Here is a 16,380-nt window from a genome sequence, read left to right on the forward strand (position 1 = left end):
CCTCCTGAGGTGCGCCGCGAGTGCCGGACTGGGCTTGCCACCGGGCAGAGAGGACGGGGTGTGCTCGTCTTCTGGTGCGCCGTGACGCGCGCTTCTGCTCTGCAGGCGAGAAGCCCTGGGGGAGAACCTGCTCCTGCCCCCTCCAGGGCCCAGGGCTGCCGGCCCTGCGACCCCCCCCCCCAGCCTGCACTGTCTCCGTCCCCGCCCGGCTGCCCTTCCTCGCGTCCTGACCTCAGCCAAGGTCCGGTCTTCCCATTGCTCACATGCCCCTCCTGGCCCCTCTCAGGCAGCGTCGCTGATCTCTCCGCACATGGACCACGGCAACGACGCTGGAAGGGAGTACCGGGTGTTTGTCCCTGCTGGGCGCCAGGGAGCAGCTGCAGCAGCACTGGCCCAACTTCACGTCTGGAGCACAGGGCAGGGCGAGTAACGCCGGCCACTCAGCAGTGAGTCACTGTCAGCACTTCGTGTCTACTGCAGGTGTTACAGTCTGAGCATTTGTGCATCAAATAAATGACGAGCTGAGAGCATATTTTATATCCCCTGTACATTTAAATTAACCCAAGACTTAGGCAGATATACTTTTCCTGGCTAAAATGATGCATTTTCTTAATCTAATTCTGCCTTGGATTTTTTTTTTTAATTACTTTTCCCAATACTAAAACGAAAGGCAAAATCAAATCTTAGTGGTTTATTTATTTATTTTGTATTTTAGGGAAGGGTCTATAGGGTGTTCAGGGTCTCACTACTAGATCGGACTTGTAGTGATCTGCCTGTTTACAGCCTTCCAAGAGCTGGGATTACAGGCACGTGCCACCCCACCCAGTCTCAATTGCCTCTCAGCTCACCCCAGGGGTGGGGCTGGCACAGCAGGCCTGGGAATCAAACCCCCAGCCCCTGTGCCTCCTTGCAGGCTCTTTAATCCACTGAGCTATTTGGCTGGCCCTAGATCTTAGTAGTTTAAACAGATAAAAATCACTGTGACTGTCACAATGTCAGGTTGAGATGAAAACTAGGGTTAAAACTGAAAAATACGAACATGGACACTAACAGGAAAGTGCGTTTGGCTAGCATGTGAACAATCCCAAGTCCCAGCAGGAGCGCCGGCCGCTCTGTGACCACAGCATCGCTCTGTGGTTATTCTCCAAGTGCACATTGTGAACACCAACCGGGTTTCTGATGTGAGACTGGAGCATCAGGTACGCCATGGCTTGGACATTCATCCCCAGCATCCGAAGCGCTTCACTTGCCCTCGAGGCCTCCAGTCACACTGTGGCTGCTTCCTTGGAAGGGCAGCCATGGTTCTGGGGTACACGAGGGTCTAGATGCAGGGACAGCAAGGCTTCTGCTAATTCAAATCACGAGGTGGACGCGGTCCTCTTGGCTTTATACAGAATCTGGTTATCTTGGCTTTATACAAATCTTCACTGAAGATTAAGTCCAAAAGCTTCACTGAAAAAATTCACTTGGATCCAGCTGCACAGCGGCCGAAGACAACCTTGGGATTATGCCTTGTTCTTCTGGGGGAGCTTGGTGCAATTGGTGCAATTGGTGCAAAAATTTCCAAGCTCTTACCATAGGACTGGGGCTGAGCCGCACAAGCCGGCTGTGCCGCGGTGCACTGCCGGGGGCCTCTCCTATTTCCGCCCTCAGCCCCTTCCTACTCTGGCTTTGGGAGCCCTACCTGACCTCAGGGTTGCGCGTGCCTGTCAGGCTGGCTTTCCAAGAGAATTCCCCACCCCACCCACGTTCTCCTTCAGCCCGGGCACAGCCTCACCCAGCACAGGGTAGCAATGTCTGCCCTCCCTTCACTGTCCTTGCAAAAACTGGCCCAGGGACGCAAAGGGACCTTCCTCCCAGGTGGGTGCTAACTACTTCCTTTGGGTCCCTTCCTGCCAGCGCAGTGAGACAAGACCCTGAAGCAGTGACCGTCACGCGAGGGTAGCTGACCAACAGCACAGGCGTCGGCCCGCCTGCGCAGAGCTGCCCTGCCACCTGTGAGCCCAGACTCCCAACACAGAGAGATCTTGACATTTTTAAGCTGCCGCTCTTGCCGTCTATCACAGTAGCCAATCAATATCCTGATAGTTAATCTAAAATTTTCCCACACTGAGCCCGCAAAAATTTCCAGCTTTCATATCATTTGGTTATCTTCAAGATCTATGTATAAATGTTTTAATGGCCTGAAGAAATTAGGATGTACAGGTAAAGAATGGATTGTGAATTAAGAATACAATCTTTTTAAAGCTGAGATGTAGGTTAAGATGGAGAAGACATGGAGCGCACCACACAAGCCTGTGGGAACTGCACGCACGCACACAACGTAAATGCACGACGGCACGGGCTGGCTCGCCTGGCTGTGAACCTAGCAGCGCCGCGTGAGGGGGAGGACGGGAGGCACTGCTCCCTCCCCAGCGGGGAGGAAGCCACCTAGTGCTGCAGCAGCAGGACTGGCGACTTGGGAGAAGCGCCCCGCCCACATTCGCTTTTGCCGCTGTGGCAGAACACCTGACCGAGCATCTTCAAGGATGAAGGTCTGCTTGGGCCCTGGTCCTCAGGTTTCCGCCCCGCTGGCCAGCTCCTGGCTTCTTGGGCTGTGTGAGGCAGAAGCAGGGGCCAGAGGGGAGCAGAGGGGAGGAAGGGGCGGGACCAGGCCCCCCAAGCTGCACTCCCTTCTGCTCCCGGCTCCACCGCCGCACAATGAGCCCGGGGAATCACGGCGCCGCCTGTGTGTCATCTGTGTCGTGAAGCCCTGGCCACCCAGCCCCTGCCCCAAAGCCCAGCGGCAGCCACCCCTTCCACACGAGGAGCTTTTGGGGGACACTGAGGACCGCAAGCACAGCGCCTTCCTCCCTGTCCTTGCTCCTCCCTCCTCTCCCACGGACTGAGCTTGTACTCACCAGCACAGAAGCAAGCTTTTCTCCGTTTCACAGGACCACATCGTCCATTCTACAGTGTGCCGAATTCTGCAACATTCCATGGCAGTACTGTCATGGTTTGTGTCTAGGTGTCCCCCCAGGCCTCATGCACTCTTGGGGCGGCCTCTGGAGCTTGTGATTGATTACTGTGGGTGTGATGCTGCACCCGCCCTGGGCAGGGGATCTGCATTACAGTGTAAGGAGGGGAGAGAAGCTAGCTGCTTCAGCTGCTGCTGCTCTTCCTTTTGAGCACTTGCTCTTTGCCTCCACCAGGAAAGGTTGCCCTCTGCCGTGTGCCGGCCACTCTGCCTTGGAGCCAGCTGAATATGGACTGAAACCTCCAGTAACCATGAGCTAAATAAGCCTTCCCTTCCTTCAATGTGGGTGTCGGGTATGTGTCCCAGCAACGAGAGGAAGTAAGCCAAGCAGCAATGTGCCTCTGTGTCTGGATGTGTGCACGCGTGGTGGGGAGCAGGCAGGCCTCCACATCTGAAACTAGGAGAGGGGTTTCCTTGTGTATCCATTTTTAATTTACAGACAGACTGAGACAGACGGACAGACGTGCATGTGGGTGTCTGCACAGCCAGTTTCTCCTCTATCGCAGGGCTAGGAAATTAGATAACAGACCCCGAGAGCAGAGCCGTCACCGGGCGGCAAGCCTCAGACCTGGCTGCACACGAGTCTGCTTACCCGTCAATAGCTTTATGTGCCGTGCTACTTCTTTTGGGAATAGAGAAGAGTGCTCTTTTCTAGAACGATACATTGGAAACAACAGAAAAATTTATTAGGGGAGTGATAAGGCCAAAACAGCAGTGGCTTATTTAGTAGGAGGAAACCTCTAGTCCTGAGGCACTGTGGCCCCTGCTCCCTGCTTCCCACCCTGAGGAGAAGTGGCTTACCTCAGGGGCCCACCTGAAAGAACAAGTGGGGTGTGCCCCACTCACGCTGCCCCAAGAGACACACCTTTGTAGGACCTTCCTGTTGCACAGAGGCCCTTCTCCCCTGCTACTGGCTTTGCAGGGGGCAGGCTGGCAGGCAAAGGGCGTAAACCCCTTTGCCACAACAGGGCTTCCTAATGCAGGAGCGAAGTATCACCACACTATCTGCGCCTGACCTAAAGTGACATCTTCCAGTGAGCTTCACCCGCAAGCAGGCAGACGTTTTGCTCTTCCCTTGCCTGGCTTCTTCATCTCTCCAGCTGCCTGGCATGTTGTCAGGGATCAATAAATGGTTTTGGAATGAGAGAATCAATGCACGCAGGTGAGAGTTTGCTGCCCTCCTGAAACCCCAGTGAAATTGCTCTGACTTTGAAGTTCCTTATGTTTCCTGATCGTTCACCGCAGTAAGAACGGCGCTTGTGCCCTGGCCGTGCACAGCCCACTGTCCTGGGTGTCAGAGGGCGTCTCACCCAGGACCCCTCCCCAGCTGGATACCACGTCCTTTACGTAAAGTGGTGCAGCGTTGGCATATGACCGGTACTCGTCCTCCCGTGTACGTTAAGCCTCTTCACACTACCCAAGACAAGCACAATGTGGATGGTGTAGAAACACCACCACGCTACTATTTAGGGAACAATAACCAGAGGAAAGAATCTGCACATGTTCAAGGTTGGTTTTTCTCTGAGTATTTCTAGCCCACATTTGATAAAATCCACAGATGTGGAATCCACAGAGGACCAACTACATGTGTTATTTATTTTTAAATGTCATCCATGTGCTTCTGGATTAATGCATCATGTACTTTACAGAAAGCTGAAAAGACAGGAGCAAGTGTCAGTGTAAGGTCCAGTTCATCCTTCCTGAGCCCAGGAATTTATGTGCAGCACTCCTCTCGGGAGCCCCTGGTGTAGACCCTAAGAACTGCAGAAGCTCAGCCAAGAAGCCCTTGGGATTTGGAGCTGTCTAGACTGTCACAGGGTGCTAGCGGCCTGGCCTACGGCTCCCACCTCCTCACCATGAACTGAGAAGTGACTCGAGTCAGAGCAGAAGCTCAGTGTGTGCTGGGAGGTGAACCGGGAGGCGGCCCAGCCGGGTCAGCGGTGGGTGGGAGCTCCAGCGCTAGGTGGAAAAGTAGAGGTGTGCCTGCCGAGGCTTCTCTGGGAACATCGTGTCCCGAGGTCAGACTGATCCTGCAGCCGGAGAAACACTTCCAGCGCATGTACTCGAGCACCACATGTGACAGACTATGGCACTGGGGGAATGAGGACGACGTGGCAGGTGGCCCTGGCTCATGAGCGGGAGACCGAGAAACCTGGATTGACTCTGCCGTAGGACAAAACACAGAACCACTGCACACTATGAACACACAAAGAAAACCATGATGTCGTGCTCTGCTCAGATCAGATTGAGGTTAAGATGCGCACCAGATGGGACCACGGGAGCCTGCTTAGAACGGCTCAGGAGGGCGTGCCAGGAGACTTACAGTCCACCTAGCCTGACACAAAGGATCATGGAGAAGAAAGCATGAAGCCAAAAGCCAATGAGCGCGAGTATGATTAATTCTTGGTAAGTAACCAGTAAGATACAGAGTAAGAAAGAGGAGAAATCAGGCTGTGTTGCGATGATCCCATCCAGCACTTGCAAAAAGAGCAGCTCCGACGGACTTCCCAGCATTCCCCTCTGATGTGCTGGAAAGCAAGCCCAGCGTGGGCTAGAGTCCTTCGCCCTCACTGCAAAATGAGGGTCTCACCCAATAGCCACAAGGAAATATTCTTCAACAGGGAAGATAGACTAAATCTTTGACAGGCCAATGTACTACTACATTTGCTGCAAGATGTAATTCATAAATGGTGCTCTGCACACTAGGAGAGAAAAGCAGGCTTCATCCTGTGTGTGTGCAGTGGACAGTGGCTGTCTCCTGCAGGCGAGTGGATAATGTGGTGCCACCAGTCAGAGAGCAGTGAGGCATTCACGCACATTCTCCACCATGTTTTCCTTTTTTTAAAATTAATTTTATTGAGAAACAAATAGCATTGAGACTCACCATGTTTTTCCTACATGAGAACTCCACACTATTCTTAGCTAGGAAGGTTAGTTGTAGCACAAGTCAACCAACGGAATGATAAAGGGGATGGGACGGGGCGGTGGGTCACGGAGGAAAAGAACAAGCATCTGTTTAAGCGGTTCCTCTAACAAGCCGCAGGCCGGGCCTGAACCTATACAGTTTAGTTTTTGAAAGCTGTGTGCCAGATTCCTCAATGACTTATTCTGAAAATGAGCTCTAAAGATGGTAAGAAATAGCCAGAAATTGCACAAAGCTCACTTTCCAAATAGGGTGCTGCAGGAAATATCTGCCATCTGGCACTTGGCTATCTTCGCTTCTTTCCTTTTAGGCAGATATTGTTTAATCCAGAGCACAATTTTCTCTGACTAGTTGGTTCATGACAATTTCGGAGCACAACTCCATAGCAGGGTAGCTCACAAGTTACAGAACAGTAGCTGTGTGACACCGGAGCGCTTCCTTGTCTCAGCAGTTAAGCAGCTGTGTGCTCGGGCACCTTCAGCTATGAAGTGAGCCCGCTGTCCCTGTCATCTCTCACAGACGACATCACCCTTGTCCTGTGAGGTAGGTGCTGCTCTTCCACATGCGTGGATGCTCTGAAATGAGCCGCAGAGACTTCGCACCCAGGGCTGCTCCACGGCGCCACCCGCACGGTCTACTTGGATGCAAACTGCTTGGAGCCAAGTTACTGGCTGAGCTTGTCATTTCATGTGAAATGAGAATAAAGCTTTGTTCTCATTATATAAAACTTGCAACCTATGCTTTAAACTTCAGCCAACATGTATTAAAGCATGGGAAAAGCAACTTGACCTGGGCTGGCTTCTCAAATCCTGTTTAAACAAGAAAAGAGGCACTTCCTAAAAACTCACATTGGCTGTATGGTTCTCCTCCTCTCTAGGGGCTTCCAGGGCAGAGATCGGTGGTCTTCCTAAGTATTTAACCTATCTCCCAAGGAAGTGACAGGCTCAGCTGAGAGCCGCCGCGCTCCTGCCAGGGTCCAGACGGCAGGGAAAGCTCCTTTCACAGGAGCTCATGTAGGCAGATGCGCTGCAGACTGCAGCAGAAACCGCAGCACCTCCCATAGGTGCTGCCAGGGGAAAGACCCCCGGGGCACAGCAACCTCTCCACAGAGGCAGTCAGAAGGATGAGCACATACCCAAGACGCAGGCCCCCAAGTAATGGTGCTGTGACAGAATCCAGTGCACGCGAAGGACGCTAGGTGATGATACAGATTTAATTGCAAAATTCATCCGGATGCTAGACAACAAGGCCTCCTAAGTTACTTACCAAAGTGTCTCCAGACTTTCACTTCCTATTAAGTCAGCTGGCAACAAGTCTATCATTCATTTGCATAATTCCACTTCTTTTACCATTCTTATTCAGAGCATGATGTCACTGAGTCAGAAAACGGAAGCTGTTTCTATACTTTGGGAGGGAAGAGGGAGATGTGTTGATAACCCATTCTCGCAGCCTTCTATGCTAAACACAGAATTCTTTTTTTTTTTGGTGGAACCAGGGATTGAACTCAGGCCCTTGCACTTGCCAGGCAAGCACTTATTCTACTGAGCTATCTCCCGGCCCTGTAAACACACAGTTCTCAACACATGTTTTTTTTTTTTTTTTTTTTTTAACCACCTTTACTTCTGACTTTCTATAAAATGTGAGTTTTCCCTCGGAAAGTGGCACTGTGCATCTCTCCTGGTGCCCCATCGTGTGTTCACTGCCAGCAGGGCCATCTGGGTGGCCTTCACTAGGACTGCCAGAGCAGACCTGTGTAACACGTCCTTGTGCAGTTTGCCAGCTCAGAATTGTGTTCTGCAGGCTTTCACCGGAAAGGTTGCCCCATGCAAACGCTTCACACTCCTCGCTCTCTGGCCCGGCAAACTGTAGACACAAAGACCCGCCTAGCAAGAGTAGAGTAAGCCACTTACAGCCACAGACACAAACACACTGTGGCATTGGGTACAGGCCTGAGAGAAGAGATGATCTTTTTTAAATAATTAGATTTATTAGTGCTTAATTAGCCCACATAGAGGCATTTCTAAGCTGTGAAATCTTAACACTCAGGTGCATGTTGTAGGAGAACCAATAATCCCTATTTCTGAAGAAGCTGAAGTAATTAACAGCCATCCTGGTTTAAGGGACCCAGCCATCCACTCTCACCTCCCAGGTCTGAGGGTCTTCTGACAAAGCAGCAGGCTGAGGTGGGAGACCATGCCAGAGCCTCCGGGTCACTCTGCTGGCTCGCCACCTGCTAACGTCTTCACTTGACTGCTTAAGCCAAGTGAAACCCCAAGGAACGTGGCCGCAGAGCAAATTCGTCCCGAATCCAGATCTGCGATCTCACTCTTGCCTTCCACAGCTCAAACATTGCAAACTCTCTAGTCCTGGTATCACCATTTGTAAAGCTGCTATAGAGACAAATGCGTGTGCAAAAGCCTTCCATATACCGCGGAACATGAACTGCTGCACAGATGTGAGGAGGTGTGTGTGCATGCGTGAGCACATGCGTGTGGTCATGCGCTTCGCCCCATTCATGTGGGCACCCCACGAATGGACATGCTCCTTGTTTGGCTTGTAAACATCTGGAACAGCAGAGGACAGAAGTCAGTGAGGAGCAGAAGGGTTGCGGGAAATCAGAGGAACGCGGGGCGCCACGTGGGCCGCCCGGAGCCGCCTCGGGGCTGCCCCCGGCTGTGTCTTCTTCGCCCAGCTTCTTGTTTCAGAAACCATGTTTTTTAAGAAGGGCCAAGCTTTTCCACAGGAAGTTTCCACAGCAGTGCTGGAGGGGCTCTGGCACCTCGGGGACAGACAAGGGGAGGAGCAAAGAGGGGCCCAGAGAGGGATGCCAAGAAGGACAGTGGAGGAAGGGCCGCCTTTCAAGTCTGCTGGAAACCTGCTTGTCCACGTCTTATAAGCCCAGGATCGTACGAATCTCCAACCATACCTTACTGCAATTTTTGAAAAAGTCATACACAGTTGACATTTCCTAAATGTCATTTTTAGCTATGAAACACAGCTCAGGCCAGGCTCTGCCTTTGTTGCTAAAGCCTGGTTTGGTCAGACGCTGCAAATGGCTAATACATTCAGTCAGCTTTCTCTTCAATTGAAAAGCATTTTCTTGTGTACCCAGACACTTTAAGATACATCTGTGGACAGTTAGAGGCTGCTTGTATTTTCTACAAACTGCTGACAAAATGGGAGAAAAGGGTGGTACCGGGAATCCTTGGCATTAACTAGCCTCTCTCTTCCTCAGCGCGGTAAGCGGGGGGGCTGGCCCTATCTGGAGCCCTAATCACTAGGGTAGGTTATAGGCACAAGGCGGGCCTCCACTCCCAGGACCACAGGCCAGCGTCAGGCCCCCTCAGGGGCAGTGCCGGGGCTTCCATTAACATTTCTGTCCTCAACCAATGCAGCTTTTTTTCTTCAGGATAAAAGACAATCTGGCTAGCGGTTCACACTGTTGACACTGGGGCACAGGCAGAGAACCGCATGGCTAAGCTTGGGGGTGCCTGAACATGCCTTCCCGAGGCCACCCCTCTCCCGGGCCAACTCACTCGGCAAGTGTTTAACTTCATCAAGCCTGCTCTGACAGCAGGAGTGTGCTTCCAGTAGACACCACAGGAAGTGTGGGCCGGCAGCGGCAGCCGAGGCCCGCTCGGATATTGTAGGATCTTCTCTTCCCGAGGAGACTGAGGTCTGCCAGGAGAATGTCAAAGCCGCAGTGTCCACAGCCGCGCCACATTTTCTAGTTTAGATTATAGCACAGCACTTGTAAAAGTCACTGCTCAGCAGGAGTTGATTATGTACTTATTCTCAAAGATAGTGGGTCTAAAGGGCAAGTGCTTTCAATTATTTTCCTTTTGCCTTGGTCTTGATGAGGAGCAAGCCGGAGTCAGACTGCCCTCTGGAAGATGGGATATGGGGAGAAAATGGTGGCTAAACTTAAAAGCTGGAACACTCTGGCGTCACAGCTACAGGGGGAAGGCTTGGCAGGTGAGACACAAATGCCCAGAGGCACGTCCGCTCGTTCTGTCTTCTGCTTTAAAGATGGTGACTTTACTTGAAAAAGCGAGAGCTTTACTTTCATCCAGGCAGCAGGAGCAAGCAGATGTGCATGGGTTGGCTCTGGCCCTCGACTAGCAGGTGAGAACAAGACTGTGTCTCACCAAGTGCATCCCTCAGCGCGGACAAGGTCCTCCCCTGGAGCCGCACAACCGAGACTCCGAATTCCGTGTGGCAATCCTGCTGCTGCAGTGAAGAGAAAACGGGGCCCAGTTCCCCTTTCCAGACCGCTGCTCTCAGACGTGGGCACGAGATTAAATGGGCTTTTCGTCCTGTTTTTTGCTCCTCTTGGTTGGAAATTTTGGAGTCAAAGTATCTGGAAACGTTCTTGCTCTCCTGAGCGGCAGCCTGCAGAGGCAACACAGGACGCCACTGAGGGCACCAGCCACCCAGAGCACCCCAGAGGCGAGGGGCTGCAGGGGCCTGTGCCACTTGTCGCCGTGGAGATGCTGCTGCCCAGGGCCTGGTCCCTCCCTGCAGGGAGGCCCGGGGTGGGCGGCCGTGCCCCCCCATGCTCTCCCTCCTACTTGCAGGGTTTTGTGCGTTAATCCTCTTGGAATGCAGCTCTTATCACTGCCTAGAGGAATTCATCACCCTCGCACCTCCTCCAGCCCCCCCCCCCCATGAAGCTGAGGATAGGAGAGCAACTGTCTGAGGAGCCAGACCCGAATTCAGGTGCAGCCTACCTGTACCTCCCAAGGGAAGCGGAGGCAGGGTGAGCAGCTCCTGCCCCAAGGGCTGCGGTCCCCTGCCATTAATTCTAGCTCTTTTAAAGCCAAGGGTTTAAAAGCCAGGAGCTCACTCAGGAGTGTTCCAAGCTCCTCTGCACAAAGCTGATCAATCAACAGCTTGGGGGGAACCAGTGAAGCCAGTACCTGGAAAACTGCGTGAAGAGCTTCGTGGCCTTTTTAAAAAACTTCTGCTGGTTATACAGTAGCCTTAAAACCAAAATGCTGCATGTTTTACAGAGAGCTTGCAAAAGTTCACTGTATGTCTTTAAATGCTCACCCTTCCTATGGTTTTTCAGTTGTCAGTTTTGCTTACACAAGAAAACAAACCTAGACCACAAATGCAGCAAACACCTCTTTGGGCTACAACCCATGGGGCATGGACACGGCACTGGGAGCCACAGACATGAAACGGCACGGCTGCTGACTTGGGGAACCACCTACCCACAAAGGTGGGCAGCAAGACTGGAGGATGTGTGGACAATGTGCTCAGACTCTGCCGAAAGGTGACAGCAAGTGACCCTGAGTGAAGCAACAGTGACCTGGATCACAGGACAGACCTCTGCCACTCAGTTTCCATTCCCTGAAGAATGACATCAGGGCTGGGGACTGGAACCAGCGTCCTTGGAGAGCTCCAGAACCCAGTGCTCCCTGAATGAAGCGTCCACTAGGCCACCTTCCGCGAAAGTCTACTTTATTGTTAGCTACGTTCTTATTGGCTCCACTGCAGTTGTGGCAAAACAGAAAACTCTATCAATAACCTCTCACTACTGGGAGCGATAAAAACCGCACCGCTCCATCCGTCAGAGCTCACGCTATGTAAATCAGTCATCGTGCTGAAGAATGGATGAGAGGGACTCCTCTGGTAACAGTTCTGCGTGTCAGGACACTAGGAATAATGTGGCATTAACTAACATGCATTAGGTGGTGGAGAAAAGCTGCTGACAAGGTAGTGTATTTATTTATATTTTTCGTGGAAAATTTTAGTCTGTGGCAAAATAAAATATGTGCCACTCACTCAATTTTAATTTTTTAGGATTTTGAGAAGAGTCTTGACTTCAAACGTGTTTAGTGCAAACACGCTGCTGTAGTCACAAAACCTGCCATATATCACGTTTATGCGCGTGCCCAGCGTTCACTCCTCAGCACGCCTGGTACTTACATGCTTGGAGCAGAGCTTTCCGTGCAGAGGGAGCACCTGACGCGGCAAACGCTGCCCGCAGCCCAGCAGGCCCTCCCGCAGCGCCTGAGGGGTCCAGGGGCGTGCCCCGCGGTCCTGCCCCAACTCCCACCTGCTGCACAGCAGCACACCCAGTTTCCAAAGTGCTTTCAAAAACATGACTGTAAACCACGCTGTGAGGTCAGTGCTCGGTGAGAACGCCCAACAGAGGTGATGCGCTTTTGTGAATGTTCTTGGCAGGGACTGGGCCCGTGGTGTGATCTTCACGAGGGAAAGGCCTCACACCCAAGATGAGGGAAAGGCCTTCGCCCAGTCTGTCCTGCTGAAGGCCGCGCTCCTTAACAAAACAACCAATCAACCAAACCCCCAAACCTACACCCAGTCCTGGTCAGTCACACTAGAAGCTTGTGCGAAGAAAGATGAAATTTTAGGCAATGTACCCTAAAATGTCCTCCAGCACTGGAGGGCGGGGCCTCTACTTCCTTCCCAAACCCTTGAGATGGTGAGAAAGCAAAAGCACACAGTGCAAGGGACAGAAACTGTGAGAGGAGGGACCGCGGCTGAGATCCAGCGCAACCACCCCGAGAGGCGGGGAGAGCAGACAGGAGAGCGGTCGGTCCTCTGAGTCACTCGGCTCCACAGCGGAAACGCAGGCGGCAGCCAGCCAGGGCTGTCCCAGCACCAGACGGCTCCCAGGACAGACCCAGCCCGCTCAGAAGCCGGCCCGTCTCTCCCACCTCTGTGGGACATGAGTGGCTTATCCTGCAAGAACACAACCCGTGAGGCCGTGCGGTGGGCAGGCAGAGACACCCCGCACCGAAGCCTTCAGAGGAGTCGGGACGGAACAGGGAGCCTCGGCCTGCTCCCATGCGCAGCCAGAGCAGCAGCTAACCTGAACACCTGGCAAGAAATGTGGGTTTCATTCCTGGGACACTGGGTGGCTGCGGTAGGAAGACTTCCGCTGACCTCTGGGAGAGTGGGAGGGGTAGCTCCTGGCCGTGCCATGGAGTCTCGATGTGGCTTCTGAGCCATGCTGCTTTACCAGGACTTGGCTTCCTCGTCTGTAAGCTGAAGCACTGTGGCTCAGGGGCCCGCTGCTGGGAGGGGAGGCAGCGAGCCTTTCAATGGCCTCCTCAAGCTGAGGCTCTGAGGACCTCCTGATGCCGTCCTCAGACTTGATGCCATGACATTATTCCTTCAAAAAGAGGCTTAAGGTGAACTTGCAACCCAAAGAGCCAGGTGAGACCCGAGGGTGTAGGCGACCTCCTGCAGCGGGCGGCACTGCCAGGGGCCTCTGAAGGTGCTCAAGGGGCAGCTGCACATCCCCCACCCACGAGGTCTAACTCCACCCCGTCCTCAGGGCCTCGGCCCACGTAGCCAGGCCCTGGCCACCACAGAATTATTCCCCAGCTCCCCCTCCAGAGATGTTCCTGTGGCTTCAAAGGACAAACATGCTCGACCTCCAGCTGAAAACTCAGTCCTGGCTCCTGCAAGAAGCTCACTGAAGGCCCCTGAACACGCTCAGAATGTGGCCATGCTCCTTGGCCGTGCAGACCCCGGGCTGCCTCTGCAGTGGGCCGCTTCCAAATGCCTCGCGCATGCCCACTCACAGACAGGAGAGCCCCTCTGCCCTCAGTGCACAGGGTCACGCTTGCATAACAGCTTGCTGACACTACTAGTCTACATCACTACTTTTCTGGGGTTTGTCACCAGTTGTTTTAAATATCATTTAGCTCTAACTTGTTATAAAACTTTATGTTCCAAAACAATGTCCTCTGCTACATCAGCAGGCTATGTTGAAAAACATAGTCGCTGTGGGCTAAAAAAATATTTTTTTTGCTAACTTTGGATGTAATTCTTTTAGAAGGCTATATATACATAGGCCATATATAGGTAATGAGAAAGTGAAATTACATGTCTAATCGTAAGACATCCCCAAACTAGAAGAACCCTACTTTGCTATCTAATTTAGATAAATGGTGTGCCTTTGAGCCTTCAATTTCACTTACTATAAATAAACACAACAGCCATATCCTTGTTTCATGTAACTTTACAAAGTAAACAGCCAGTTTAGGAGTTTGACAGAAACCATAACAACTCAGGGAGAAAGTGGCAAACTTGGCAGACAGACACTTATGGTGTGATCATCCGGTCTCTGTCCAGTCCGCGTCCAGCCACAGAAGATCCAAGAGCTTCTGGGGACCTAGGGAAGCTACCTCCAAGCTGGGTCCTCTCAGAGTGGGACCTATGGCCTCGGCACTCTCAGGTATGGGTCCAAAGCAGCCCCAACCGGGCCATCAGCCCAGGACCAGCAGGGACAGCCTGTGCTACTAGGACATGAGCCTCTCTCGCCAGTTCGAAGGACGCAGATGGGGGGGCTCAAGCTGCCTGGCCCACCTTGCGGCCATGAGGAGCTCACAAAGGGGACAACAAAGAGACGATGAGCAAGGTGGGCAGGACAGCCCGACGCCGGCCAAGGACTCTGGAAAGCTCATCTGAGGATCACGTGCCGCCTTTCCTACCTGCTCCCATGTGTGCTGCGAGGGCGGAGGTGGCGATGGGCACCAGGCGAGACAGTGGCAGTCTCTGTCGAGGCCTCTTTGGGCTGGACTTCCGTGCTCACCGCAGAAAACAGACAGCTGTTTGACATGTGGAGAAGGGTGACACCCTCCTACTTCAGAGTCTAAGCTACAGAGCAAGTGGAAACCTGTGTTTGATTTGTAAAATATTTCATTAGTCAAGGACCTTTTGTTTTCTAGTAGCTTCATCTCAAATTACCACTCAATTTAAAATTATTGTCTCTACAATTAAAAATGCAGTGTCTATAAGCATGTACAATAGTCTAATTTTGCATATTCAATTTAGACACTGAATAAAATGTTGCTAAAATGTTAAAAATCCTGATTTCTTCTTAAATTATAGGAATGAATCAAAGTACATTTTTATGAGGCTATTGTCTCCAGGCAGGAATCTTTCTGTTTCAAATTATGTCTTAGACTTCTATTGGTTAGGTTAGAAGTGATAACAAACACAGGAATGTTTGAACTGACAGTGAGAGCCCAGGGGATAGCTTTAAAAATTGGAGAATAATGAAAGTGGCTGCTCTGAGGCTGGTTTTCACATTACACATTAGAGGATAGAGTGAACGCCCAAACGTGCTTCTCTCTAAAACTACCCAGGGTGGCGTGAGAGGAGAGAGACAAACAGGGAAACAGCGACCCAGCTGGCCCAGAGTGCACGGCGGGGCTCCCCACAGTGGGCTGTCGGCAGACGCTGCGCCTTTGGTCCAGTTACAGAAGAGACGAGAGCCTTGCGGGTCCCAGCCACACTGTGTAAGCCTGCAAGCTACCACGTCCAAAGCTCTCACCTTCCTGAGGAGAAAATCCTGGACCTAACAGGTCGGGTCCTCCCTCCAGTGGCCCACAAGAAGTGAGCAAAACACGGATTTCCTGAGCTGTAGAGCAGTGTTCCTTCTGCCAGTTCTGTTCAGAAGCTGTGTTCTGCAATCCATTTCATCCCCGTGCACTGTGCAGCCATTACAAAATTATAGGTTTACAGGTAGAAGAAATGGGTAGAAGGACATGGTACTGGGCTCAGGGTCCTGGGCTATGGACAGACAGAAGCTCCTTGATTCAAAAGCAAGACGCTGAGAGGCTGAGGTTAACAGCTGGTGTCAATAGCATTTTATTTCTAGTGGAGTGAGTTCTTTGTTAGAATTCACCCCGATTGCTTCTCAGCCAGGCCTCTGTGAGCTGCGCACAGCTATGCAGTCCTTACCATCAGCTGCCCAGCAGGAGATCTCTTCAAAGGAGCAGAGATCAAGGGTAGTGCTAGGGTGAGTTCGTCTGAGCACACCACAAACACACAATGAGTCCTTCTTATCAGTGGCTTGTAGAGGCAGAAAGGCAGGGAGTCTGCCATCTGCGGTTCCCTGTGACCCAGGAAGTACAGAGCAGGAGTAGGGAGGAGCCTCACTGCTGGGCTAGTCAGTAGAGTCCCTTTATTCCGGCAGAAGGTTCGGAAGAAAGTTAATGATCTGTGCAAAGTCCCACGTACTGTGGAGCAGTCACCACTGTGTACCAAAATTGTGGTACACGTGTCATTTGTGTGGGAAGTCTCTCCATTATCCAGAGTCAGTCTTTTTCACATGCTTTGGCTCACAAATTTTCCTTTTCATTTAAAAATAACCTTGTTTGTTTCTTTCTCCTTCTTATTAAGAAAGCAGTATATACTCACTCAGAACAGATAAATGAAAAGGCAGAACACTGAATGATCATATGAAATGAAAGAAGCTTCTAAATTCATAATCTTACTGCCTAAAATTTGCTGTTATTCTGATGGGTTTTCCTTTAAATGTGATCTTTCCTATCTCTACCAGCTTTTAGTATGTTGTTCTTGTGCTGAATTTTGGGATCTTGATTATTATATATCTGGGTGTAGTTTTAATTGGGCTGATGTTATTTGGAATTTTATATGCCTCAGTTAGCTG

General features: G+C 51.7%; 1 protein-coding gene across 4 annotated transcripts in view; it reads right to left on the bottom strand.

Annotated features, from left to right (window-relative positions):
- The window catches only part of Spats2l (spermatogenesis associated serine rich 2 like), a 123,628-nt gene that overhangs the window by 92,624 nt on the left and 14,624 nt on the right, over positions 1 to 16,380 (bottom strand). Inside the window, exon 1 of one of the 4 annotated variants that reach the window (XM_023712358.1) lies at positions 9,476 to 9,495. The exons of 2 other annotated variants lie outside the window; for them this stretch is intronic. The gene's annotated coding sequence lies outside the window, so the exon portion shown is untranslated. Of the gene's footprint in view, positions 1 to 8,081; positions 8,132 to 9,475; positions 9,496 to 16,380 lie in introns of those variants that run through there. One more of the 4 variants, XM_023712354.1, reaches the window with a different exon arrangement.

The sequence above is a fragment of the Octodon degus genome, unplaced genomic scaffold (assembly GCF_000260255.1).
Source record: "Octodon degus isolate 3935 unplaced genomic scaffold, OctDeg1.0 scaffold00025, whole genome shotgun sequence".
Classification (NCBI taxonomy): domain Eukaryota; kingdom Metazoa; phylum Chordata; class Mammalia; order Rodentia; family Octodontidae; genus Octodon; species Octodon degus.